Raw genomic sequence first — 27341 nt, forward strand, 5'->3', positions numbered from 1 at the left:
GAGGCATGGAAATTGGTAACTTTTTGTGGGTGATCGGAAGCGCCTGGTGTGACTCAAGTCATCACATCCCAGACGGTGTGCCTCATTCCTGGGAGGTGAGGAATTGGTAACTATTTGTGTACTGAAGTGCATGGCCTGTTTGGGCACTATTGTGAATAGCGTGTGTCCTATGGTGATGCTCCACATGCTTTGCAGACTAGGGTCCACAGCCCAAAGGCGTGGTGCGGAGACCTGTGAGTGAACTTCCTGAGTGGTGGCCAAACTTCCTTTTGTCGACTGTTGCCTGCTCAGCTTGTTATCTATTCTCTGTGTGCGAGTTCCGGCTATTCGAGTCAGCCTGATATTCATGGCCCCGTACAGCGGTGTGGAGTGGGGAATGATTACCTCTGATTGACTATGCCACACGGCGGTTTTGCCAAGCACGTTGCTCCTTGCCAAAAGTCTATCACGGTTTACATTTGTGTTTACCCTATTGCCCCAAGCCGTGGAGCTATTTAAAAGTGCTGAAATTATCTGTGTGTAGATATTGCTGCTAACGCTATGAACCGGGGTACACCCCATAATTGTGTGTTACTAAAGTAGGATCATTGCTGGGCCGGGTCTTGTGCTGACAATGGTTTGCACCGTATGAGGATTCTGGGAAGAAATGTAGGAATTTCCCCAAGAGTACATATTGCTAATGTTGTTTTCGACACAGTTGGGCCTAGTACTGGTAGTGATATTTTTAACATGATTTCTGCCCAGATTTACAATATGTTCATATTGTGTTGATTAACGTATATGTTGAATACAAATCTTCTTTAAATACACAGCATGTGATGTCTTTTTACTGATGCTCAGTGTATTTATTTTGTACGTGTGCTAAAGGTTGAGCACAAGTTATACAATGAGTGTAATCACCCACCCCTGACAGGAGTGGTAGGCTCTGGCTGGCAAGGGCCTCGCCTCAGCCAACCAGAGCATGCTGCCTCCAACAAATATACATTCAGGCCCGTATTTATACTTTTTTTGCGCCGCATTTGCGTCGTTTTTTGACGCAAAAACGGCGCAAACTTGCAAAATACCATTGTATTTTGTAGGTTTGCGCCGTTTTACGTCAAAAAGCGGCGCAAATGCGGCGCTAAAAAAGTATAAATACGGGCCTCAATACTTTTGAAACAGCATCTTCTTGATTTGCGTGGGTGCCTGTTTTACAATTCAGTTATTCAGAACAGATAGTTTTACAATCTTGCCAGCATTTTAACTTCTCTGTGTTAACACTCAAGTTCACATATTGGTAGATCTTTGTGTTGTGCTGGAAACGTACATTCAAAGTAATTTTGACAGCAATAGTACATCACTGGAGGACCAGTGAGCTTGGCTTCCAGGGTCCACTGTGCTGAAGTTGTCTCTTACATCATTAAAATGCTCAATCAACTGCCATTCAGCATACTGCTTGCAGCAAGCGGGTTTGGTTCATTTAATCTCCCTCTTATATTCTGATGTTCCACCCCATAAAGGTGGAGATGTTGTGGTGCTAACAGCTATCTCCAATCAGTCGAAGGTGAGCTATCAGTCGCTCGAAAAAAGACCTTCAGAGTAGCTTGCAGCCTTGAGTTTATTTCTATCAAAGCACAGGGTTTCGTTTTCCTTTTAAAGTTAAGGGGAGGCTGTGTTTATTGTAGATTAATTATATCAGGTTGCAAGAACAGGGCCTGATAATGAGCAGTGCTCAGTCAGATTTATGACCCAGGTTTGGGCTAGGGCACAGAAGAACTGAAGCACCGAGGTATTTAAATCTTAAATAAAATATTGGAGCTGCTGCTAAATGGGAGAAAATTCAAATGAAAAGTTAACTTAACATTAGGAAAACACTTCATTTTAATTTTTCTCCCATTTCAACGTGTCACATTTTCAAATAGAAGACCTCTTGCTCCCAGTGGCCAGTAGACACTATGGTCCTCATTCTGACCCTGGCGGTCCTAGACCGCCAGGGCCGCGGGCAACGGAAGCACCGCCAACAGGCTGGCGGTGCTTCATTGCCCATTCTGACCGCGGCGGTAAAGCCACGGTCAGAAAAGGGGATCCAGCGGTTTCCCGCCGGAATACCCCTGGCAGGGCTGAACCTCCATGGCGGCGCTGCAAGCAGCGCCGCCATGGGGATTCTGACCCCCTTCCCTCCAGCCTGTTTCTGGCGGTTTTGACCGCCAGGAACAGGATCGCGGGAACGGGTGTCGTGGGGCCCCCTAACAGGGCCCCAGCATGATATTCACTGTCTGCATAGCAGACAGTGAAAATAGCGACGGGTGCAACTGCACCCGTCGCACCCCTGCAACACCGCCGGCTCCATTCGGAGCCGGCTTCTGTGTTGCAGGGCCTTTCCCGCTTGGCCGGCGGGCGCTTCTTTGATGGGCGCCCGCCCGCCGGCCCAGCAGGAAAGCCAGAATGGCCTCCGCGGTCTTTTGACCACGGAGCGGCCAAATGGCGGTAACCGCATGGCAGGCGGCGGTCAGAATGACCGCCTATGTCATATGTATAGCTGAAAAATACAGTCATTTTTTAAATGGGAGAAATTGAGAGTGCAGATAAATGTTCCATATTTTTAACATGTTTGCCGAACACTTTTCTCCACTTTAACTTTCTCTCATTTAAAAATAAAAGGCTGTATGTTTGTGATATACATGTGCCACATAAGGCGAAAGGTGCATACAGTTTGTGACTTCATCATTGTATTTCATTTATGTCACAGAAGAAATGCTTGGGTGCATAAACCTTGATGACCTTTTTGGTGTTTGTTTTCCCACTACAATGTTTTTTACCCTGACATAATATATCTATAATATTGTCCATTTGAATACCAAGCACAGACTTCATTGTATCTCTATGGTTTATTTGTTTTTTTTTTTATTTTCAGCTAAGGGACCCTTGTTCCTTTTGAAACAAGTACATACAACACGGGTCCTCGGTCACCCATACACATATAGCCCAATCGTACACTTACATATTCATACATCCCCAAAGACCATTCTCTCACTGACACATGGTAGTCCTGTCATAGTTCCCCTAATCAACCAGGCTAGCTTGAAATAAGTGGCACAGTGAACACAAGACCCATGCCCGGGCATAATCTTCCCACTTAGGATGACAAAATCAAAAAGAACAGATAATTGATGAAATGTGGAACAATACAAACATCCACCCCCGGTCATAGATCTAGGTCTAAGTCATCTTTTTTTGCTCACCATGGTGGATTAAACCCAGATCTCTGTAAATCAAGCTAGTCTGGTTAATGAGGGTGATACCCCGAAACCGGTCCCAGGATGTTTGTTTGGAGGGTCTGGCCTGGCACTTTGGGCCGGACTGTTCCCATGGGCAGCAGGGTCAAGACTGATTTGCATATAACTGGGTCCAAACTTGGGTGGTGTGGTGGTCAAAAAAACAATGGATTAAACCCAGATCTCTGTGACTGGGTATTAGACCTGAAAGTCTTAGGGTGGTCATCCCCCAACTTTTTGTCTGCCTCCCTCCACTTTGCTGACACTGTTTTTGCTGGTTTTAGGACTCTGCGCACATAACCAGTGCGAACCAGTACTAAAGTGCATGTGCTCTAGCCCTTAAACATGGTGACATTGATTCATTCCCAAATGGATTATTAGATTTACTTATAAGTCCCTAGTAAAGTGCACTACATGTGCCCAGGGCCTGTATATTGAATACTACTAGTGGACTTGCAGCACTGGTTTTGGCACCCACATAAGTAACCCCTGAACCATGTCTCAGGCCTGTCATTGCAAGGCCTGTGTGTGCAGTCTCACTGCCACTTCGACTTGGCATTTAAAAGTACTAGCCAAGCCTTACACTATCCCTTTTCTACATATAAGTCACCCCTAAGGGAGGCCCTACGTAACCCTAGGGCAGGTGCTATGTACGTAAAAGGCAGGACGTGTACATGTGGTTTAATTGTCCTGGTAGTGAAAAACTCCTAAATGTGTTTTCCACTACTGGTAGGCCTGCTCCGTTCATAGGATAACATTAGGACTACTCTCATATACTGTTTGAGTGGTAGATTCTGATCAGAAAGGGGTAACCAGGTCATATTTAGTATAACCAGAATGGTGATAGAAAATCCTGTTTATTGGTGAAGTTGTATTTTGTATTACTATTTTAGGAATGCCACTTTTAGAAAGTGAGCATTTCTCTGCACTTGAAATTCATCTGTGCCTTACAGCCTGTCTTCAATCAATGTGTGGGCTGGGCTGGTTGACAGCTTCCTTGTGTATTTCACCTAAATAAACAACAAACACAGGACACTCGGTCACACCTGCACTCGTCTGGATACTAAATGGGTCTTCCTGGGCTGGAAGGGTGGACGGCCTGACACTGACATTTCAAAGACTAGTGTCCTGCCCTCACACAATGGACTGCCAAACCTCCTACTGGGACCCTGGCAGACAAACTTGTCCTGAAAGGGGAACTTGTGCACTTTAAAACCACTCTTTGAAGTCTCTCCCGCTTCAAAGGCATTTTGGGTATATAAACTGGGTCTCTGACCCCACCAACTCAGACTCTTCTGGACCTGAACCTGCAACCTGTCAAGAGGAACTGCTGGCCTGCACAAAGGACCAATCTGGACTGCTTTACAGAGAAGAGCTTCTGCCCTGCTGTTGCCCTGCTGCCCTGCTGACTGCTGTCTTTACTGAGAAGTGCTCTTCAAGGGCTTGGATTGAGCTTGCCTCCTGTTTTCTGAAGTCCCAGGGCCAAAAAGTCTTTATTTCAGGAAAATCCTTTTGCACTGAAAATCGACGCATAGCCTGCTGGAAACGACACACAGCCTGCCTTACAATCGAGAAATCGCCACATGGCGAACCAGAATGATGCAGCCTGACTTCCAGAGTGGAAATTCGATGCAGAGCCTGACTTGCAACAGAAAATGTGATGCACAGTCCTACTGGATCGACGCACAGCTGAACCGGAATGACACAGCCGATTCCCAGAGTGGAAAATCGATGCAGCCCCTGCTGTGCAACAGAAAATTTGATGCATCACCCTCCCGGATCTACGAAATGCGTGTGACTTTGTCCAGCACACCCAGGATTTCCCTGCATCATCCCTGGGCGTCAAAAGGATCCCCGCATCACAGTGAGAAATCAAGACTGCATGCTGAAAAATGAAGTAAGCCCCTTGTAGCGTGTAAAGAAATGACGCAATGTCTGTGCCGCATCTGAACATCCAACGCACACCTTATTTTATCACGCATTTCCTCCTCTGCGGTCTTGATGCATGTTATTTTGACAGAAAACAGGTACTTTGTGTAATCATTGGACAATTGTTGATTTGTAAGTTTAATACTCTTTCTAAATCTTCAAAAGTGATATTTCAACTTGTGCTTATTGAATCTTTATCGTCTTGATCGTATTTTATTCAGATAAATATTATCAATTTTTTTAATCATGTGTGTTGTATTTTTGTGGTGTTTTCACTGTGTTACTGTATGATTTATTGCACAAATACTTTATACATTACCTTCTAAGTTAAGCCTGACTGCTCAGTGCCAAGCTACCGGAGGGAGGGCACAGATTAATTTGGATTGTGTGTGACTTACCCTGACTAGGACTGTGGTCCCTACTTGGACAAGGGTGTATACCTCTGCCAATTAGGGTCCGCATTTCTAACAATGGGGGTGAATGTTTTCATTGTTTAGCATTCTACCTATCATCAGTTCATCTCACTTTCTAAAAGTGGCATTTCTAAAATAGTAAAGGAAAATCCAACTACATCAATAAGCAGGTTTTGTCACTCCTATTCCAAATATACTAAACATGTCAACACTACTTCTTTCTGATCAGGAAATACCACTTAAAAGTATATAAGGGAATTCCTAATGCTAACCTATGAGACATACAGACAAAGTTAAAATGTTATTTGTTACTATTAGGACATGCAAAACATAAGAGTACATGTCCTGCCTTATATAGGGCTTCCTAGGGCCTGTAGGAAAGTACCATCTCGCCTGGCATGTTACCCCCATTTTTCACTGTATAGATGTTGTTTTAGTTGTATGTGTCACTGGGACCCTGCAAGCCAGGGTCCCAGTGCTCATAAGTGTGCCTGAATGTGTTACCTGTGTTATGACTAACTGTCTCACTGAGGCTCTGCTAACCAGAACCTCAGTGGTTATGCTCTCTCATTTCTTTCAAATTGTCACTAACAGGCTAGTGACCAATTTTACCAATTTACATTGGCTTACTGGAACACCCTTATAATTCCCTAGTATATGGTACTGAGGTACCCAGGGTATTGGGGTTCCAGGAGATCCCTATGGGCTGCAGCATTTCTTTTGCCACCCATAGGGAGCTCTGACAATTCTTACACAGGCCTGCCACTGCAGCCTGAGTGAAATAACGTCCACGTTATTTCACAGCCATTTACTACTAAACTTAAGTAACTTATAAGTCACCTATATGTCTAACCTTTACCTGGTAAAGGTTAGGTGCAAAGTTACTTAGTGTGAGGGCACCCTGGCACTAGCCAAGGTGCTCCCACATTGTTCAGGGCAAATTCCCCGGACTTTGTGAGTGCGGGGACACCATTACACGCGTGCACTACACATAGGTCACTACCTATGTGTAGCTTCACAATGGTAGCTCCGAATATGGCCATGTAACATGTCTTTGATCATGGAATTGCCCCCTCTATGCCATCCTGGCATAGTTGGCACAATCCCATGATCCCAGTGGTCTGTAGCACAGACCCTGGTACTGCCAAACTGCCTTTTCAGGGGTTTCACTGCAGCTGCTGCTGCTGCCAACCCCTCAGACAGGTTTCTGCCCTCCTGGGGTCCGGCCAGGCTTGTCCCAGGATGGCAGAACAAAGGACTTCCTCTGAGAGAGGGTGTTACACCCTCTCCCTTTGGAAAATGGTGTGAAGGTAGGGGAGGAGTAGCCTCCCCCAGCCTCTGGAAATGCTTTCATGGGCACATGGTGCCCATTTCTGTATAAGCCAGTCTACACCGGTTCGGGGACCCCTCAGCCCTGCTCTGGCGCGAAACTGGACAAAGGAAAGGGGAGTGACCACTCCCCTGACCTGCACCTCCCCTGGGAGGTGCCCAGAGCTCCTCCAGTGTGCTCCAGACCTCTGCCATCTTGGAAACAGAGGTGCTGCTGGCACACTGGACTGCTCTGAGTGGCCAGTGCCAGCAGGTGACGTCGGAGACTCCTTCTGATAGGCTCCTTCAGGTGTTGCTGGCCTATCCTCTCTCCTAGGTGGCCAAACCCTCTTTTTTGGCTATTTAGGGTCTCTGTCTCTGGGGATTCCTTAGATAACGAATGCAAGAGCTCATCAGAGTTCCTCTGCATCTCTCTCTTCACCTTCTGCCAAGGAATCGACTGCTGACTGCGCTGGAAGCCAGCAAAACTGCAACAAAGTAGCTAAGACGACTACTGCAACTCTGTAACGCTGATCCTGCCGCCTTCTCGACTGTTTTCCTGGTGGTGCATGCTGTGGGGGTAGTCTGCCTCCTCTCTGCACTAGAAGCTCCGAAGAAATCTCCTGTGGGTCGACGGAATCTTCCCCCTGCTACCGCAGGCACCAAAGAACTGCATCACCGGTCCCCTGGGTCTCTTCTCAGCACGACGAGCGAGGTCCCTTGAATCCAGCAACTGTGTCCAAGTGACTCCCACAGTCCAGTGACTCTTCAGTCCAAGTTTGGTGGAGGTAAGTCCTTGCCTCCCCACGCCAGACTGCATTGCTGGGAACCGCGACTTTTGCAGCTACTCCGGCCTCTGTGCACTTCCGGCGGAAATCCTTTGTGCACAGCCAAGCCTTGGACCACGGCACTCCAACCTGCATTGTACGACTTTCTAAGTTGTCCTCCGGCGACGTGGGACTCCTTTGTGCGACTTCGGGTGAGCACTGTTTCTCTCCACTTTGTAGTGCCTGTTCTGGCACTTCTGTGGGTGCTGCCTGCTTCTGAGAGGACTCTTTGTCTTGCTCAAAGCCCCCTCTGTCCCCAGACGCAATTGGCGACATCCTGGTCCCTCCTGGGCCACAGCAGCATCCAAAAACTCTAACCGCACAATTTGCAGCTAGCAAGGCTTGTTGGCAGTCTTTCTTCAGGAAAAGACTTCTGCACGACTCTCCACAGCGTGGGGGATCCATCCTCCAAAGGGAAAGTTCCTAGCCCTTGTCGTTCCTGCAGAATCTCCAGCTTCTACTGTCCACTAGCAGCTTCTTTGCACCCACAGCTGGCATTTCCTGGGCATCTGCCCATCTCCGACTTGCTTGTGACTTTTGGACTTGGTCCTCTTGTTCCACAGGTACCCTCGACTGGAAATCCATCGTTGTTGCATTGCTGATTTGTGTCTTTCCTGCAGAATTCCCCTATCACGACTTCTATCTCCTTTGGGGAACTTTAGTGCACTTTGCACTCACTTTTCAGGGTCTTGGGGTGGGCTATTTTTCTAACCCTTACTATTTTCTAATAGTCCCAGCAACCCTCTACAAGGTCACATAGGTTTGGGGTCCATTCGTGGTTCGCATTCCACTTTTGGAGTATATGGTTTGTGTTGCCCCTATCCCTATGTGTCTCCATTGCATCCTATTGTAACTATACATTGTTTGCACTGTTTTCTAATACTAGTACTGCATATTTTGGTATTGTGTACATATATTTTGTGTATATTTTCTATCCTCATACTGAGGGTACTCACTGAGATACTTTTGGCATATTGTCATAAAAATAAAGTACCTTTATTTTTAGTATATCTGTGTATTGTGTTTTCTTATGATATTGTGCATATGACACTAGTGGTACTGTAGGAGCTTCACTTGTCTACTAGTTCAGCCTAAGCTGCTCTGCTAAGCTACCATTATCTATCAGCCTATGCTGCTAGACACCCTATACACTAATAAGGGATAAATGGGCCTGGTGCAAGGTGCAAGTACCCCTAGGTACTCACTACAAGCCAGTTCAGCCTCCTACATTGGTTGTGCAGCGGTGGGATAAGTGCTTTGAGACTACTTACCACTCTTGTCATTGTACTTTTCATAAGAGAAAAATATACAAAACAAGTTCAGTGTATGTACACCTAACCAAAAAGTTTTGTATTTCTTTTCTCACCTGTTTTCTAAAGTGCTGAAAAGTACCTCTAAACTTTCTAAAAAGTTCTTAAAAGTTTAAAAAGTTTTTTTCTGTCTTTCTAAAAGTTCTGAAAACTGTTTTCTCTTTTTCTATCACTTAAACTCTTTCTAAAAATGTCTGGCACAGGCCAAAATGTTGATCTGTCCAAACTTGCATATGACCACCTTAGCTGGAAAGGAGCAAGGAGTCTCTGTGTAGAAAGAGGTTTGAGTGTAGGGAAGAATCCTTCTTTGGAATTATTGCTTAACATGCTTAGAGAACAAGATAAGGCCAGAAAGGCCCCATCTGTTGAAAAAGTAGCCAATGGTTCTCAATCTGATCCAGGGACTCCCCTAGGAAAAGATTCAGGAAAGAAACTTCCTAGCCTGCCCATTACTAGACAGCCTAGCATAGTTGGTAATGATGAAGAGGTACACCATACAGATAGTGTTATCTCACATCCTAGCAAGAGTATTGTTTCTCACCACAGTAGAAGTGATGTTTCTGTTAACCAAGCTGTTAGGGTGCCTTCTGTAAGGGACAGGTCTCCTTCTGTCCATTCTCACCACACTTCTGTGTCAAGGAATGTCCCTCCCACCCACCCTGATGACAGATTGTTAGAAAGGGAGCTCAATAGATTGAGAGTGGAACAAACCAGACTGAAGCTCAAGAAGCAACAGCTGGATTTGGATAGACAGTCCTTAGAAATAGAGAAGGAAAGACAGAAGTTGGGTTTTGAAACCCATGGTGGCAGCAGCAGTATTCCCAATAGTCATCCTGCAAAAGAGCATGATTCCAGGAATCTGCACAAGATAGTTCCCCCTTATAAGGAGGGGGATAACATTAACAAGTGGTTTGCTGCACTTGAGAGGGCCTGTGTTGTACAGGATGTCCCTCAAAGGCAGTGGGCTGCTATCCTATGGCTATCATTTAGTGGAAAGGGTAGGGATAGGCTCCTTACTGTGAACGAAAGTGATGCCAATAATTTTACAGTTCTTAAGAATGCACTCCTGGATTTTTATGGCTTAACCACTGAACAGTACAGGATAAAGTTCAGAGAGACCAAAAAGGAGTCTTCACAAGACTGGGTTGATTTCATTGACCATTCAGTGAAGGCCTTGGAGGGGTGGTTACATGGCAGTAAAGTTACTGATTATGACAGCCTGTATAACTTGATCCTGAGAGAGCATATTCTTAATATTTGTGTGTCTGATTTGTTGCACCAGTACTTGGTGGACTCTGATCTGACCTCTCCCCAAGAATTGGGAAAGAAGGCAGACAAATGGGTCAGAACAAGGGTGAACAGAAAAGTTCATACAGGGGGTGACAAAGATGGCAACAAGAAGAAGGATGGTAAGTCTTCTGACAAGGGTGGGGACAAATCTAAAAATGAGTCTTCATCAGGCCCACAAAAACACTCTGTTGGGGGTGGTGGGCCCAAATCCTCTTCTAATCAAAACAAATAAAAGAAACCATGGTGCTATTTATGTAAAATAAAAGGCCATTGGACAACAGCTCCCAGTTTTCCAAAGAAAAGCACCAAGCCTCCTACCACTACAACCCCTACTGCTACACCTAGTGTCCCTACTAATAGCAGTGGTGGTGGGAGCAAACCTACTAATAGCCAATCCAAGGGAGTAGCTGGGCTCACTTTTGGTAACTTAGTTGGGGTTGGTCTGATTAGGGAGACCACAGAGGCTGTGTTAGTCTCTGAGGGGGATATTGATTTAGCCACCTTGGTTGCTTGTCCCCTTAACATGGATAAGTACAAGCAACTACCCCTAATAAATGGTGTTGAGGTTCAGGCCTACAGGGACACTGGTGCCAGTGTGACTATGGTCATTGAGAAACTGGTCCACCCTGAACAACACCTACTTGGTCACCAGTACCAAGTAACTGATGCTCACAACAACACACTTAGCCACCCCATGGCTGTTGTAAATCTCAACTGGGGGGGGGTTACTGGTCCAAAGAAAGTTGTGGTAGCCTCAGATTTACCTGTAGACTGTCTACTAGGAAATGATTTGGAGACATCAGCTTGGTCAGATGTGGAGTTGGAGGCCCATGCAGCAATGCTGGGCATCCCAGGGCATATTTTTGCTTTAACCAGGGCTCAGACCAAAAAGCAAAAAGGACAGGGTGACTTGGATCCTGGAACAATGGACCAAGTGCTCCCTAAAGCTAGGGCTAGTAGAAGTAAAGCACTTCCTACTATCCCTCCCTCTACAGTGGATTCTACTTCTGAGGAAGAAGAATTTCCACCCTGTGCAGAACCTACACCAGAGGAGCTGGAAGCAGACACCTCTGAGCTTTTTGGTGAAGGGGGGCCTGCCAGGGAGGAACTGAGTGTGGCACAGCAAACATGTCCCACACTAGAGGTTCTAAGACAGCAAGCTGTCAAACAAGCTAATGGGGATGTCAGTGACTCTCACAGAGTTTACTGGGAGGACAACCTCTTGTACACTGAAGCAAGGGATCCTAAGCCTGGAACTGCCAGGAGGTTAGTGATTCCTCAGGAGTACAGAAAGTTCCTCCTAACTCTAGCCCACGACATTCCCCTAGCTGGACATCTGGGACAAATGAAAACTTGGGACAGACTAGTTCCCTTGTTTCATTGGCCTAGAATGTCAGAGGACACAAAGGAATTTTGTAAGTCCTGTGAAACCTGTCAAGCCAGTGGCAAGACAGGTGGCACTCCAAAGGCACCCCTTATCCCACTGCCTGTGGTTGGGGTTCCCTTTGAAAGGGTAGGGGTTGACATAGTTGGCCCCCTTGACCCTCCTACTGCTTCAGGCAATAGGTTTATCTTGGTGGTAGTGGACCATGCCACAAGATATCCTGAAGCAATTCCTCTAAGGACCACTACAGCACCTGCAGTGGCAAAGGCCCTCCTGGGAATATCTTCCAGTGTGGGCTTCCCAAAAGAGGTGGTATCAGACAGGGGAAGCAATTTCATGTCTGCTTACTTAAAGGCCATGTGGAAGGAGTGTGGTGTAACTTACAAGTTCACTACACCCTATCATCCACAAACAAATGGACTGGTGGAGAGATTTAACAAAACTCTCAAAGGCATGATTATGGGACTCCCTGGAAAACTCCGCAGGAGATGGGATATCCTTTTACCATGCCTCTTTTTCGCCTACAGGGAGGTACCCCAGAAAGGAGTGGGCTTCAGCCCCTTTGAACTCCTCTTTGGACACCCTGTTAGGGGTCCACTAACACTTGTCAAGGAGGGTTGGGAACAACCTTTAAAAGCTCCAAAGCAAGATATTGTGGATTATGTACTTGGCCTCAGATCAAGGATGGCTGAGTACATGAAAAAGGCCAGTAAAAACCTTCAGGCCAGCCAAGAGCTCCAAAAGCAATGGCATGACCAGAAGGCTGTTTTGGTTCAGTACAAACCAGGGCAGAAAGTGTGGGTCTTGGAGCCTGTGACCCCAAGAGCACTCCAAGATAAATGGAGTGGACCCCACACAATTGTTGAGAAAAAGGGTGAAGTCACCTACTTAGTTGACTTAGGCACTGCCAGGAGTCCCCTTAGGGTGCTCCATGTCAATCGCCTGAAACCCTACTATGACAGGGCTGATCTCATCCTGCTCATGGCAACTGATGAGGGACAGGAAGAAGACAGTGATCCTCTACCTGATCTCTTCTCTTCCACAGAACAAGATGCTCTAGTGGAAGGTGTAGTTTTGGCTGATTGTCTTACTGCTGAGCAGAAAGACCATTGCATAAATCTCCTGGGTCAGTTTTCTGAACTCTTCTCTACTGTGCCAGGTACCACTTCATGGTGTGAGCACACTATAGATACTGGAGACAGATTGCCTGTTAAAAGTAAGATCTATAGGCAGCCTGACCATGTCAGAGACTGCATAAAGCAAGAGGTGCAGAAAATGTTAGAACTGGGAGTGGTTGAGCACTCTGAAAGTCCATGGGCCTCTCCTGTGGTACTTGTACCAAAACCTCATTCCAAGGATGGAAAGTAGGAAATGCGGTTTTGTGTAGACTACAGAGGTCTCAACCCGGTAACCAAAACTGATGCTCACCCTATACCCAGGGCAGATGAGCTCATAGATACACTGGCATCTGCCAAGTATCTAAGCACTTTTGATTTGACTGCAGGGTATTGGCAGATCAAATTATCAGAAGATGCTAAACCTAAAACTGCATTTTCAACCATTGGAGGCCATTACCAATTCACAGTAATGCCTTTTGGATTGGAAAATGCACCTGCCACTTTTCAGAGGTTGGTGAACACAGTCCTGCAAGGGCTGGAAGCTTTTAGTGCAGCATATTTGGACGATATAGCTGTCTTTAGCTCCAGCTGGGATGATCACCTGGTCCACCTATGGAAAGTTTTGGAGGCCCTGCAAAAGGCAGGCCTCACTATCAAGGCTTCAAAGTGCAAGATAGGGCAGGGAAAGGTGGTTTATCTAGGACACCTTGTTGGTGGGGAACAGATTGCACCACTTCAGGGGAAAATCCAAACTATTATAGATTGGGTTCCCCCTACTACTCAGACTCAGGTGAGAGCCTTTCTAGGCCTCACTGGGTATTACAGGAGGTTCATTAAGAACTATGGCTCCATTGCAGCCCCTCTTAATGACCTCACATCCAAGAAAATACCTAAAAAGGTATTATGGACAGCAAACTGTCAGAAAGCTTTTGAGGAGCTGAAGCAGGCCATGTGCTCTGCACCTGTCCTGAAAAGCCCTTGTTACTCTAAAAAATTCTGGCCCGTATTTATACTTTTTGACGCTAAACTGCGGTAACGCAGTTTAGCGTCAAAACGTTTTGCGCCGGCTAACGCCATGCGGGCGCCGTATTTATTGAATGGCGTTAGCCGGCGCTAGCAGACCGGCGCTGCCTGGTGTGAGTGGAAAAAAACCACGTACACCAGGCAGCGCCGGCGTTGGGGAAAATGGCGTTAGGGCGTCTTAAAATGGTGCAAGTCAGGTTGATGCCAAAAAATCGCCTCCACCCGATTTGCGCCATTTTTAACGACGCCCAGACGCCATTTACATGACTCCTGTCTTAGTAAAGACAGGAGTCATGCCCCCTTGCCCAAGGGCCATGCCCAGGGGACTTCTGTCCCCTGGGCATGGTCATTGGGCATTGAGGCATGTAGGGGGGCACAAATGAGGCCCCCCTATGCCAAAAAAAATATGAAAAAAATAAAAAATTATACTTACCTGAACTTACCTGAATGTCCCTGGGATGGGTCCCTCCATCCTTGGGTGTCCTCCTGGGGTGGGCAAGGGTGGCAGGGGGATCCCTGGGGGCATGGGAGGGCAGCTGTGGGCTCATTTTGAGCCCACAGGTCCCTTAACGCCTGCCCTGACCCAGGCGCTAAAATCCGGCGCAAATGCGGGTTTTTTTGCCCCGCCCACTCCCGGGCGTGATTTTTGCCTGGGAGTATAAATACGACGCATTTGCGTCGCAGTCATTTTTTTAGACGGGAACACCTACCTTGCATCTCATTAACGCAAGGAAGGCGTTCACGCAAAAAAATGACGCTCTTTCCTCATACTTTGGCGCTAGACGCGTCTAACGCCAAAGTATAAATATGGCGTTAGTTTTGCGCCGAATTTGCGTCGAAAAAAACGACGCAAATTCGGCGCAAACGGAGTATAAATATGCCCCTCTATGTCCAAACTGATGCATCTGAATTAGGAGTAGGGGCAGTCCTATCACAACTTAATTCTGAGGGCCAGGATCAACCTGTTGCTTTTATTAGTAGGAGGTTGACCCCTAGAGAAAAGCATTGGTCTGCCATAGAGAGGGAGGCCTTTGCTGTGGTCTGGGCACTGAAGAAGTTGAGGCCATACCTGTTTGGCACTCACTTCATTGTTCAGACAGACCACAAACCTCTACTTTGGCTAAAACAAATGAAAGGTGAAAATCCTAAATTATTGAGGTGGTCCATATCCCTACAGGGAATGGACTATACAGTGGAACATAGACCTGGGAGTAGCCACTCCAATGCAGATGGACTCTCCAGATATTTCCACTTAGACAATGAAGACTCATCAGGTCATGGCTAGTCTTATTGTCCTTCGTTTGGGGGGGGGGTGTGTAGGAAAGTACCATCTTGCCTGGCATGTTACCCCCATTTTTCACTGTATAGATGTTGTTTTAGTTGTATGTGTCACTGGGACCCTGCCAGCCAGGGCCCCAGTGCTCATAAGTGTGCCTGAATGTGTTACCTGTGTTATGACTAACTGTCTCACTGAGGCTCTGCTAACCAGAACCTCAGTGGTTATGCTCTCTCATTTCTTTCAAATTGTCAATAACAGGCTAGTGACCAATTTTACCAATTTACATTGGCTTACTGGAACACCCTTATAATTCCCTAGTATATGGTACTGAGGTACCCAGGGTATTGGGGTTCCAGGAGATCCCTATGGGCTGCAGCATTTCTTTTGCCACCCATAGGGAGCTCTGACAATTCTTACACAGGCCTGCCACTGCAGCCTGAGTGAAATAATGTCCACGTTATTTCAAAGCCATTTACCACTGCACTTAAGTAACTTATAAGTCACCTATATGTCTAACCTTTACCTGGTAAAGGTTAGGTGCAAAGTTACTTAGTGTGAGGGCACCCTGGCACTAGCCAAGGTGCCCCCACATTGTTCAGGGCAAATTCCCCGGACTTTGTGAGTGCGGGGACACCATTACACGCGTGCACTACACATAGGTCACTACCTATGTGTAGCTTCACAATGGTAACTCCGTATATGGCCATGTAACATGTCTTTGATCATGGAATTGCCCCCTCTATGCCATCCTGGCATAGTTGGCACAATCCCATGATCCCAGTGGTCTGTAGCACAGACCCTGGTACTGCCAAACTGCTTTTTCAGGGGTTTCACTGCAGCTGCTGCTGCTGCCAACCCCTCAGACAGGTTTCTGCCCTCCTGGGGTCCGGCCAGGCTTGTCCCAGGATGGCAGAAAAAAGGACTTCCTCTGAGAGAGGGTGTTACACCCTCTCCCTTTGGAAAATGGTGTGAAGGCAGGGGAGGAGTAGCTTCCCCCAGCTTCTGGAAATGCTTTCATGGGCACACATGGTGCCCATTTCTGCATAAGCCAGTCTACACCGGTTCGGGGACCCCTCAGCCCTGCTCTGGCACGAAACTGGACAAAGGAAAGGGGAGTGACCACTCCCCTGACCTGCACCTCCCCTGGGAGGTGCCCAGAGCTCCTCCAGTGTGCTCCAGACCTCTGCCATCTTGGAAACAGAGGTGCTGCTGGCACACTGGACTGCTCTGAGTGGCCAGTGCCAGCAGGTGACGTCGGAGACTCCTTCTGATAGGTTCCTTCAGGTGTTGCTGGCCTATCCTCTCTCCTAGGTGGCCAAACCCTCTTTTTTGGCTATTTAGGGTCTCTGTCTCTGGGGATTCCTTAGATAACGAATGCAAGAGCTCATCAGAGTTCCTCTGCATCTCTCTCTTCACCTTCTGCCAAGGAATCGACTGCTGACTGCGCTGGAAGCCTGCAAAACTGCAACAAAGTAGCTAAGACGACTACTGCAACTCTGTAACGCTGATCCTGCCGCCTTCTCGACTGTTTTCCTGGTGGTGCATGCTGTGGGGGTAGTCTGCCTCCTCTCTGCACTAGAAGCTCCGAAGAAATCTCCCGTGGGTCGACGGAATCTTTCCCCTGCTACCGCAGGCACCAAAGAACTGCATCACCGGTCCCCTGGGTCTCCTCTCAGCATGACGAGCGAGGTCCCTTGAATCCAGCAACTCTGTCCAAGTGACTCCCACAGTCCAGTGACTCTTCAGTCCAAGTTTGGTGGAGGTAAGTCCTTGCCTCCCCACGCCAGACTGCATTGCTGGGAACCGCAACTTTTGCAGCTACTCCGGCCTCTGTGCACTTCCGGTGGAAATCCTTTGTGCACAGCCAAGCCTGGGACCACGGCACTCCAACCTGCATTGTACGACTTTCTAAGTTGTCCTCCGGCGATGTGGGACTCCTTTGTGCGACTTCGGGTGAGCACTGTTTCTCTCCACTTTGTAGTGCCTGTTCCAGCACTTCTGCGGGTGCTGCCTGCTTCTGAGAGGGCTCCTTGTCTTGCTCAACGACTCCTCTGTCCGCAGACGCAATTGGCGACATCCTGGTCCCTCCTGGGCCACAGCAGCATCCAAAAACCCTAACTGCACGATTTGCACCTAGCAAGGCTTGTTGGCGGTCTATCTTCAGGAAAACACATTTGCACGACTCTCCACGGCGTGGGGGATCCATCCTCCAAAGGGAAGTTCCTAGCCCTTGTCGTTCTTGCAGAATCTCCAGCTTCTACAGTCCAGTAGCAGCTTCTTTGCACCCACAGCTGGCATTTCCTCTGCATCTGCCCATCTCCGACTTGCTTGTGACTTTTGGACTTGGTCCCCTTGTTCAACAGGTACCCTCGACTGGAAATCCATCGTTGTTGCATTGCTGATTTGTGTCTTTCCTGCAGAATTCCCCTATCACGACTTCTATCTCCTTTGGGGAACTTTAGTGCACTTTGCACTCATTTTTCAGGGTCTTGGGGTGGGCTATTTTTCTAACCCTTACTATTTTCTAATAGTCCCAGCGACCCTCTACAAGGTCACATAGGTTTGGGGTCCATTCGTGGTTCGCATTCCACTTTTGGAGTATATGGTTTATGTTGCTCCTATCCCTATGTGTCTCCATTGCATCCTATTGTAACTATACATTGTTTGCACTGTTTTCTAATACTAGTACTGCATATTTTGGTATTGTGTACATATATATTGTGTATATTTGCTATCTTCATACTGAGGGTACTCACTGAGATACTTTTGGCATATTGTCATAAAAATAAAGTACCTTTATTTTTAGTATATCTGTGTATTGTGTTTTCTTATGATATTGTGCATATGACACTAGTGGTACTGTAGGAGCTTCACTCATTTCCTAGTTCAGCCTAAGCTGCTCTGCTAAGCTACCATTATCTATCAGCCTATGCTGCTAGACACCCTATACACTAATAAGGGATAACTGGGCCTGGTGCAAGGTGCAAGTACCCCTAGGTACTCACTACAAGCCAGTCCAGCCTCCTATAGGGCCCACCTTAGGACTTAGGTGTAATGATAGGGGAGTTTAGGTGCTTTCAAGAAGTTTGAATTGGCATGTCAAGGTGACCATAAACTGTGCAAGCAGGCCCTGCAATGCAGGCCTGAGACAGCTTTAGGTGGTGCAATCAATGCTGCAGGCCCACTAATAGCATTTAATTTACATGCCCTTGGTACATTGTATAACACTGTACAAGGGACTTACAGGTAAATCAAATATGCCAAACAGGTGTAGGCCAATCATATCATGTTTTAGGGGAGTGAGCACACACACCTTAGCACTGATTAAGATTGATAAAGTGTCCAGGGTCGTACAGCCAACAAAAAGGTCAGAAAAATAGGAGGAATGCAAAAATGTTTGGGGATAACGCTGCAGAAAGGGCCATTTCCAACACTTGGTATAAGGAAAAACGGTGACTGGACACCAGGTGTTGTTGCGTACCAGTGAGCTGAGGTTGCTAATCTGCACCACAACCCGTGGATGGGCCTTGGACTGTTCTTATTCACTGCCCTAGGAGGCAAGTGCTACAGTGGGCTGCTTGATTCCCAATAAAGTGCCGATTGCAGACTTATTATGTGAAGAACTCCTTGCACTTAAAATCCCAGTTTCTTACTTTGCTTTTTTGTGTTCTGGCTAGTAAAGATAAAAGGTATTGTGCCACGTGATTTCCGCTCTGAAACCCATTTTTAATATCACCCTAACGTCAGTTTTGGAACTATGCTACACCTAAACGTTCTGTTATCACTTACTTGCCAGATCTTTACACATATTATTGTCATAATAGAAACTTTCATATGGTGTCTCATAGCCTCCAACTGATCCCTGACTGGGCGAGAAGAATAAACTCACAATGCTGAGGTCAGTGCCGAAGTTCTCTTTCGCTGCATTAAACTCATACTGCTTCCGGAGAGGTCAAAACCACACCACGGTTTAATATGTACAGTTATAGTGGTCGCTTGGCTCTGTTCTCGAGTCCAGAGTTTGGAAGATGTACACAGTTTCTCATATGCTAAATGGCACATGTTGGTACTTATCAGATGCAGTATTACCGACTTAAGAAAGGATAACTCATTAAGAGGCCCAGTATCTGTTTCAAAATTAGTTAATTTTCTAAGATATTTGTTGTAGAGCGTCTGCAGAATTTAAAATTCTGCGTCAATCCTGCTTTAACCCCTCCCCCTCACGTTCACTTATATGAACGGAAATGATGTGTAAATCACTGTACTTGCTGGGTATATGAATAAAAAATACTATATATGTGAACAGAATGGGCTGCATTAGAGTAAAAGGTGCACAGCATGGCCAGGTGAAATGTTGGCCAGCTTTATGCGAGTGGAACGAGATTCTTCTTGGCCGTCTGCAATAGAGGAGGTATTCATAAATGTCGAAAACTCATCTCCGTTAATTTTCTCACATCAAGGGTGTTGGTAGTATGAACAAAAAATGTGAACGGCGTAAATTGTTTTTGTTCTTATGGTGTTCACTGAAAAAGTACGACTCTTATCTCCATCAGCAAAGTGAGAGTGTCAATTTTTCTTTACATCATTGATATTTGCAAGTTGTAGAATAGTTAAAAAAGGCTCATGTCACACACGAACTCAGATTATTAAACATTTAAATTATGTTTACCCAGGCCGCTTAACCAAAACAGCAATTTTACTCTACGTTGGTTCGCCTGCTTACTCAAAGGCAAAAACAAAGGGAGGTTTGGGAAAAGACTTCAGTAACATCACTCAGCCTCCAGGCAGAGTACATTTTTCACGAGATACATTAAAAAGGGACCTTGCAGTTAGACAAGTTTTATTCACTCAAATACAAGTACTTCATATATTATAAAGTACCGAACGTCCTGTCGGACATAAAGAGAAACTGGGCCGCTTGCACAATTTATGACATGGCCTAGAGACTGAGCATGCACAGTGGTAGGTAGTGCAGCCCGGACCATTCATCATGTGCTCCACTCCAGAGGTTGCGACCCCAAAAGTCCCCGAGATGGCTGCACCTGAAACAGATTGCAATAGATGTGTAGCGCTGTATCACATCATTTACCGAGAGTACATGCTGTAGCGGTGTGCTCATGCTAAGACTTCTTATGAGCACCACACTAGTTTTCATGATCACGCAGAGAAGGGAAGTTTCTCGGAGAATTGTAACGATTTGATGTCGTCTTATTCATTTTTCTGTATTGCACAAAGGCACCTACAGCACCCTTTCACTGCAGTTTTCATGTACGTATACTGTCATATCAGAGACGCTAAATACCTTGAAGTGTCTTTTTTTAATGAGAAAGCACTGCTTTTTCATTATTTAAGAACATCTCATGAATTATTTTCTTCTTTTGGAAGGGGAGCACGTGCCTGGGGAGAAAGAGAAGAGAATGCGTTATTGTCCCGGAGGACGGAGACATACATATGGGAATGCCTCATAACGTTCGCTTCCTCGTCAGGAACGTTCTCGCTGACAGACATCTTGAAAACTAGCTCCACGTCTCCGATCTGCAGTGTTTTGCGCCTGAGACCCCGGGGGAGGTATGGCCGCTCTTCTGCATGACAGTCGGCACGCGCTTAATGGCGCACTGGGATTTCTACTGCCTCGCACGATTGAGGAAAGACACCTTGGGCTCCAAACGCACAAGTTCGGCAAAATAATATCAAAACGGGTAAAGCTGGCGCACGAAGCGATTTCTGGCAATGACCCCCAGCCCACCCGAATCCATGCGTCTGTAAAACATTTTCTGAGCCACAGCAGAAGGCTAGCAATAACAACATGCTGGAAAGAGGAAATATGATCGCTCTCCATGCTTTAGTGCCCACCAGAGAACAAAGATAAAATATCCATCCCCTTTATTGTTGCATCAGCTCATTTACACCAGCTATTTATAAGAAGGAAGGGACTTATGTAAGCATGAACAACATGCACTGATTAGGGAATTGGAAGAGATTTCCGCTTATGGTATAGCACGTCTTGAAAAGGGTAAATGGCAATTGTAAGGGCCTTCTCCGGATCCTCGTTTCTAACAATATATAATGTTTAGAGACATCGCTTCCAAGTTTAGACTGTTAGCACGCACTGTAGTTAGTAAAGCATTTTGTAAAGGACATGCTTTACTTGAAGATGCCACATTTTATTCATTTGGAAGAACACACTTTTTCTCCTTTGTGCAGATTGCAGTCTTGGAAAGGGCACATCTGTCCTTTTCCAGATTAATAACAAGCATTTTCAATGCAACGGGTCTCCCATTTGTTCGAGTTAGGGGCCAGATGTAGCAAAATGCTAATTTGCGACTTGCAAATTGCGAGTCCCTGCGACTCGCAATTTGCAACTCGCAAATTGGTATGCAGTACGGTGTCTCAGACACCGTCTGCGACTCGCTATGGGGTCGCAATGACCCACCTCATTAATATTCATGAGGTGGGTCGCTAATTGCGGCCCCATAGCGAGTCTAGGCACTCGCAAACATCCCTTGGACCACTACCTACCCTGAAAAAATATTTGTGGGTCCATTCACAAAGTGGAAGGGGTCCCTTGGGGACCCCTTCCAATTTGCGAGTGGGTTACCATCCACTTGAAGTGGATGGTAACTGCGACACCATTTGCGACCGCATATGCGGTCGCAAATGGTATTGCATACCACTCAGAATCGCAAATAGGAAGGGAACACCCCTTCCTATTTGCGATTCTGAAATGCATATTGCGAGTCGGTACCGACTCGCAATATGCATTTCTGCATTGGGAAACGCGAATAGCGAGTCGCAAACGGCAATTTTTGCCATTTGCGACTCGCTATTTGTTTCCTGCATCTGGCCCTAGATCTATTAGCGTTGTAAAGTAAAAAAAACGCAGCGCGATCGCGATATGTAAAATGTAGCGCGATCGCACTGCGTGGAAAATAAACAGATAAAGTAGTCTGGACTCCGGGCTGAAAACATCGAACCTCGTATGTTTTTGGTACTTTACCGGACCTGTGTAGGTGGGCTAAACACCAGAAAAGGCATGACGTATGCATGCTTTTCACAAATGAAAGCAAGCGGATTTTAAAAGACAACCCCACAAACCAATGTAAGTAACTGACATGGCATGGGAGTGGTTTCAAGCCCAAAGAGAGATAACAGAATGGACAGAGCACTTTGTGCTCGCCCATAAAAATCAGGCATGGAAGAACAGAGCTTGACTGCAAAGAGCATACGCAGTGCAGCTGCCACCTCATGTATATGGGTATTTCCAAGATGTCTAAGGCTTATCCACCATAGTAGAGTCAAGGACCCCTTCAGAAGTGTTCATGTGACAGCATGTTTTTCATTTTATCATTCTGACGGATCCAGTATGTTTTTAAAGGCATAAAACTCAAGAATTTCCTGGTGTCTTCTCTGAGTTTCTTTACAACTTAATGCTCACATGTTTGGTGATAGGGTCCGAACAAAGTGGTGCTTCTTCTAACCACCTGGGCAGCTGCTTTCCCATGACCAGACTATGACACTACTCATTTTCGGTCAGAGCTGATTATAGCGGTGGGATAGAGGCCTTTATACCTGAATTTCAGTGAGAATATTGCCCAATGATTTATCCTGGTAAATCCACGTAGTAGGTCATAACTACATCCCTAATTTTTTCTGATCATGTGTAGCATGTACAAGAGTGCTTGCAATGAAGATGGGTTGTCTGCCCCAACCCCACATTCTGTTTTTTTTTGTTGCTGTAGATAGGGCTGTCTGAGTTGGAATACCCGAAACAGGAGGCCACTTTTATCTGTAACTGATTTACATGGTGATTTGCAGTGTATTTTAAATGCTGATGGATTTCATTGGTTCCCCTCAAATGTTTGGAGCTAACTTTTAGTATGGTTGGTCATTTGGATTAGGCCAACTGCTCTCACATCTGAACATAGCATACCCGTTGTTCCTTTTTCACTCTTGAAGTTCTGCACCCCCATACAGAGGAAAGTGTAGACATGAGAAAGGGACTTTGTCTGACCTCCCTCTTAGAACAAGGACCATAAGCCACGGGATGGGCAAGAAACCCTACCTCATTCAATGAACCCAGGAGAGGGACTGGCTAGGGAGGAGAGAACCTGCTTTGTTCTGTGTTCAGCATCTTGCTGCAAGGAGGTTGAGGGTGTCATGCCTGCCCTGACGGCAAATCTGTAATTGCTGGCCAGCAATACCTTCATCTCACACTGGTTGCACTATTGCTATTTTATGGTACCTAATTCATGGGACTCTGTGAGATCCATCTGCATTTACCCTGCATATGCTGCACATCTGCTTTTTCATGTGGTACTGATGACTCTTTAAACATGTGTCCTGCTTAGATGACATTTATGATTCTCCTTGTTTCAACTATAACTCTGTGATGCAAAAGCTCTTGCACCCCTCACATGCCACATCCCCCCTCTTCTCCAAGTGACAATGTGGACATCATGAAGCCTCTGTATGTGCCATTATATAGTGAAACAATCTCTTCAAGTGACAAAAGCATCATGAGGCTCATGAAACTGCATCATTTCCTTCTAGCAACCTTGGTGACATTGCGGGTCCAGCGCTCTTGCATCAAAATGCACCATTTTCTTCATTGTTATTCTGTCTTTCCTCTCTGTGATTAGCCACCGGAGCATCCTGGTTATTTGCTGTTATCTGCTGCACTTGCACACTAACCTATGCTTCCCACCCAGACCACTTACACCAGTAGCCAGCAGGCTCAAATAATGTGAACTGGGATATAGGTACACTATTGACATCTATGCACTCAACCTCGATTTAGCCATCTTGAGAGAATGTATGTCGAAACAACGCATGCTGGAACCAAGCATGCCTGAACATTGTGGTCGGAACAATGACTGCGTTGTTACCACTAATGCCTTTACCACAAATGCCATAACAGCGATTTTTTGCTGTAAAGGCATTCCTCGTAAAGGCATGTGTGAACTGCATGCATGGTTCCAGCATGCAAACCCCCTGGCCCTCCATCCCTGCCCCTAAAGCTACCCCAACCCCTCACCCTGCCCCTCAAATTACCGCACCCCCCACCCCGCCCCTAAACCCTAAAACCACCCCAACCCCCCACCCTGCCACTAAATTACTGCGACTCCCAACCCCGCCCCTAAAACCACCCCAACCCACATCCCACCCCTAAAATCTAAACTACCCAACCCCCACAGAGCCCCTAAAACTACAGCACTCCCACCCCTGCCCCTAAAACCTAAAACCACCCCAAACCCCCACCCCACCCCTAAAACCTAAACTATCCCAACCCCACCCCACCACTAAAACTATTGCAACCCTCACCCCGCCCCTAAAACCTACAACCACCCGAAACCCCTGATAGCGCATCCAGTCCTTATAAATTACTTATACTTGGACACCCCGGAGGTCGGTGAACCTTTTGGCCGGGTTGAGTTCTCCTCATCCAAGAATAGTCGGATCCCTCAACTCAATAATCAATAACCATTTATAATCAATAACCAATACTCACTTAATAAATCAAACAACAAATTAGTTAAACAGAAAATCAGTAATTAGACACACCATGACCTTTCAGTCATGAATTATCACACCTGTTTATTGAAAGTTAATGAGTTTATTTCCCCATATTAACAAAGCTAATACAATATAAGTAAGTCTCAAAATCAAATGATATACGTATACGAACATTATTAGCTGTCCATAACGACGGAAGAAACGCAATCTACGCAAAATTTGGATTATAATGCACTCAGTTATAGCAATGCAAATCACTAATAAGAGTAACTGAATTTGACTAATTGCATGCATCGGTCAGCATAACAAGATTTCAATTTAGCATGGTGCATCAAATGAATACCTCAACTAACCTCTGATTAACATTGGCATTTGGGGCTTCATGCAAAATGAATTTAGTCAACATAAATTTAGAAAACGTCTAGCTTAAGCTCTGTCAAAATAAGCAGTTGGTACCTAAGAAGGAAAACACAATGCATAATACAATTATCCTTTTATAATTACCAAATACAATCAGCATTCAAGGAAAGTCTTCGTCCTTCAGGTATCGGTTCGATCAGCATGGGGCAGACTTCAAAGGGGCAAAGTTAAAGGCAAGTTTTCCTTGCAGCAACAAGGAAAATGGGGCAAAAGTTATCGTGTGGGCAAGACGGGGTAAAGTTAAAGTTAAAGTCTCTAGGGTGAGAATTCTTAAAGTCTCTCCCTCTCTGGGATAGAGAAAAAGCATCAAAGGGTCATCAAAATGGCTTCTTGAATCTTGCTTCAAAATGGCATCAAAGAAAATGGCTGACTTCTCTTTGTCTGGTGGGATTAAATAATAAACGTTCCAAATTCTTCAGGATCTTCCATTGGAGGCTCCATAGGGTGGTTTCTCTTGGACCAATGAATAGTGTCTTTCTCTTAGTACTCATTTATGCATAAGGTGTCCTTGGAGTTTTGGAACACAAGTAGCAACAAAGTTGCCAATTTTTTCTGTATCAGTGTCTTTATTGTCTGCACCTGCAGAAACTGACCTTGCTTCCAAGGGGATGAAACTTGCCTAGCATGAAACCTTGAGATAAGTGTATTAGTCATTCTACTGGAATACAGCCTTAAAGTTTAAACACGTTTTTGTTAATACAAGTGAAAACCACGCAGTTAAATTTGAGACCAGGCAACTAGGACAAAGCCTCTGCTAAATTTAAGCTAAGCACATAACAGTTTAACGAGAAAATCATAAAATACATCTGCAATTATGACGGATTACTACATTATCGATTCTTCATGATTAATCAAGCTTGTTTATACTGATGGCGAACTACCTCGAGGGCACATTTTCTACAGACATTATTTTTCTTTGCTAAAACACACATTGCATAATACGATTTTGTTACATGATATATGAATATTTGTTAGCCTTTCATTTTGCTTCATCACCCCCCACCCGCCCCTAAAATTACCACAACCCCCTACACCGCCTTTAAAACCTAAAACCACCCCAACCCCCACCCTCACCCCTAACATTACTGCGACCCCCACCCCCAAATCCTAAAATCACCCCTACCCCGCCCCTAAAAATACCGCAACCCCCCACCCCTGCCCCTAAAACCACCTCATCCACCCACCCCGCCCGTAAACCTAAACTACCCCAGCCCCACCCCCAAGAAGTAAAAATACCCAGACGCCCCCACCCCCACCCCACCACTAAAACTAAAATTACCCCGACCCCCTCCCCTAAAAATAAAAATAGCCTGATCCCCCTCCCGCCCCTGAACCTAATCCACCCGACCCGCCACCCCCAAAAACTAAAAATACCCCGACCCCCCCACCCTCACCCCTAAAACTAAAGAAGCCCTGACCCCCTGTCCCCCACCCCTAAACCTAAACCACATGACCCCCACCCCCAAAAACTAAAAATACCCCACCCCTAAAAATAAAAATACCATGACCCTCCACCCCTGCCCCGCCCCTAAATCAGCCCCAGTCCCAGCCTCACTTACCTGATCATGTCCTTCCCTGAAGCCGACTCCCTTCTTCTATGCCTATGATGTTTGGGAGTCGTGGTTTAGGCTGATTCCCCTCATGGAATCCTGATCCCCCCCAAAAAAAACAGGCCCTTTCCAACTGGATTTTATGAACCGAATCAATTGTATGCATTGAAAATCACGTTCACGTCATTTAATCAGTAAATTGAGCTTTCAAATGCAGACGAGGCGCTCATTCATCTTAACACCTTTATGGAGTGGGCCCTTAAGTTTCAGGGCTTCAAGATTTGAGCCCTGCCAAAGGCCAAAACTTACAATCTGGTCCTGTGCACTGACGCATTACTGGAAATTAATATTCAACACATCGAATAGAGGGAGATTTAAAAGACCATCGCATAAAAGTCATGGTATGAAGGGTATTGATAGATACTGATCTAGTAACTTTGTGAAATCAAGTTGACCGAATAATGTTTAGACATGTATTGGCCCTCTATGGAGTCGAGATGTACGTAGAAATACTTATTAGTGAATACTATTGTCTGTTGGTTTAATTTACTACATTTATTTGACAATTGTTATCCTCATTTTATCAACCAGGAAATTATAGTAAAAATAGAAATAGCACAAATGCTGGGTAGTGCAACCAGTAGAACCATTTGCTACTGGTCAAGTGGATTTTCCAGCAGTAATTGCCTTCTCCCTACTGTTCTGTTGTCACAACATGTGCTT

The sequence above is a fragment of the Pleurodeles waltl genome, chromosome 1_2 (assembly GCF_031143425.1).
Source record: "Pleurodeles waltl isolate 20211129_DDA chromosome 1_2, aPleWal1.hap1.20221129, whole genome shotgun sequence".
Lineage (NCBI taxonomy): Eukaryota > Metazoa > Chordata > Amphibia > Caudata > Salamandridae > Pleurodeles > Pleurodeles waltl.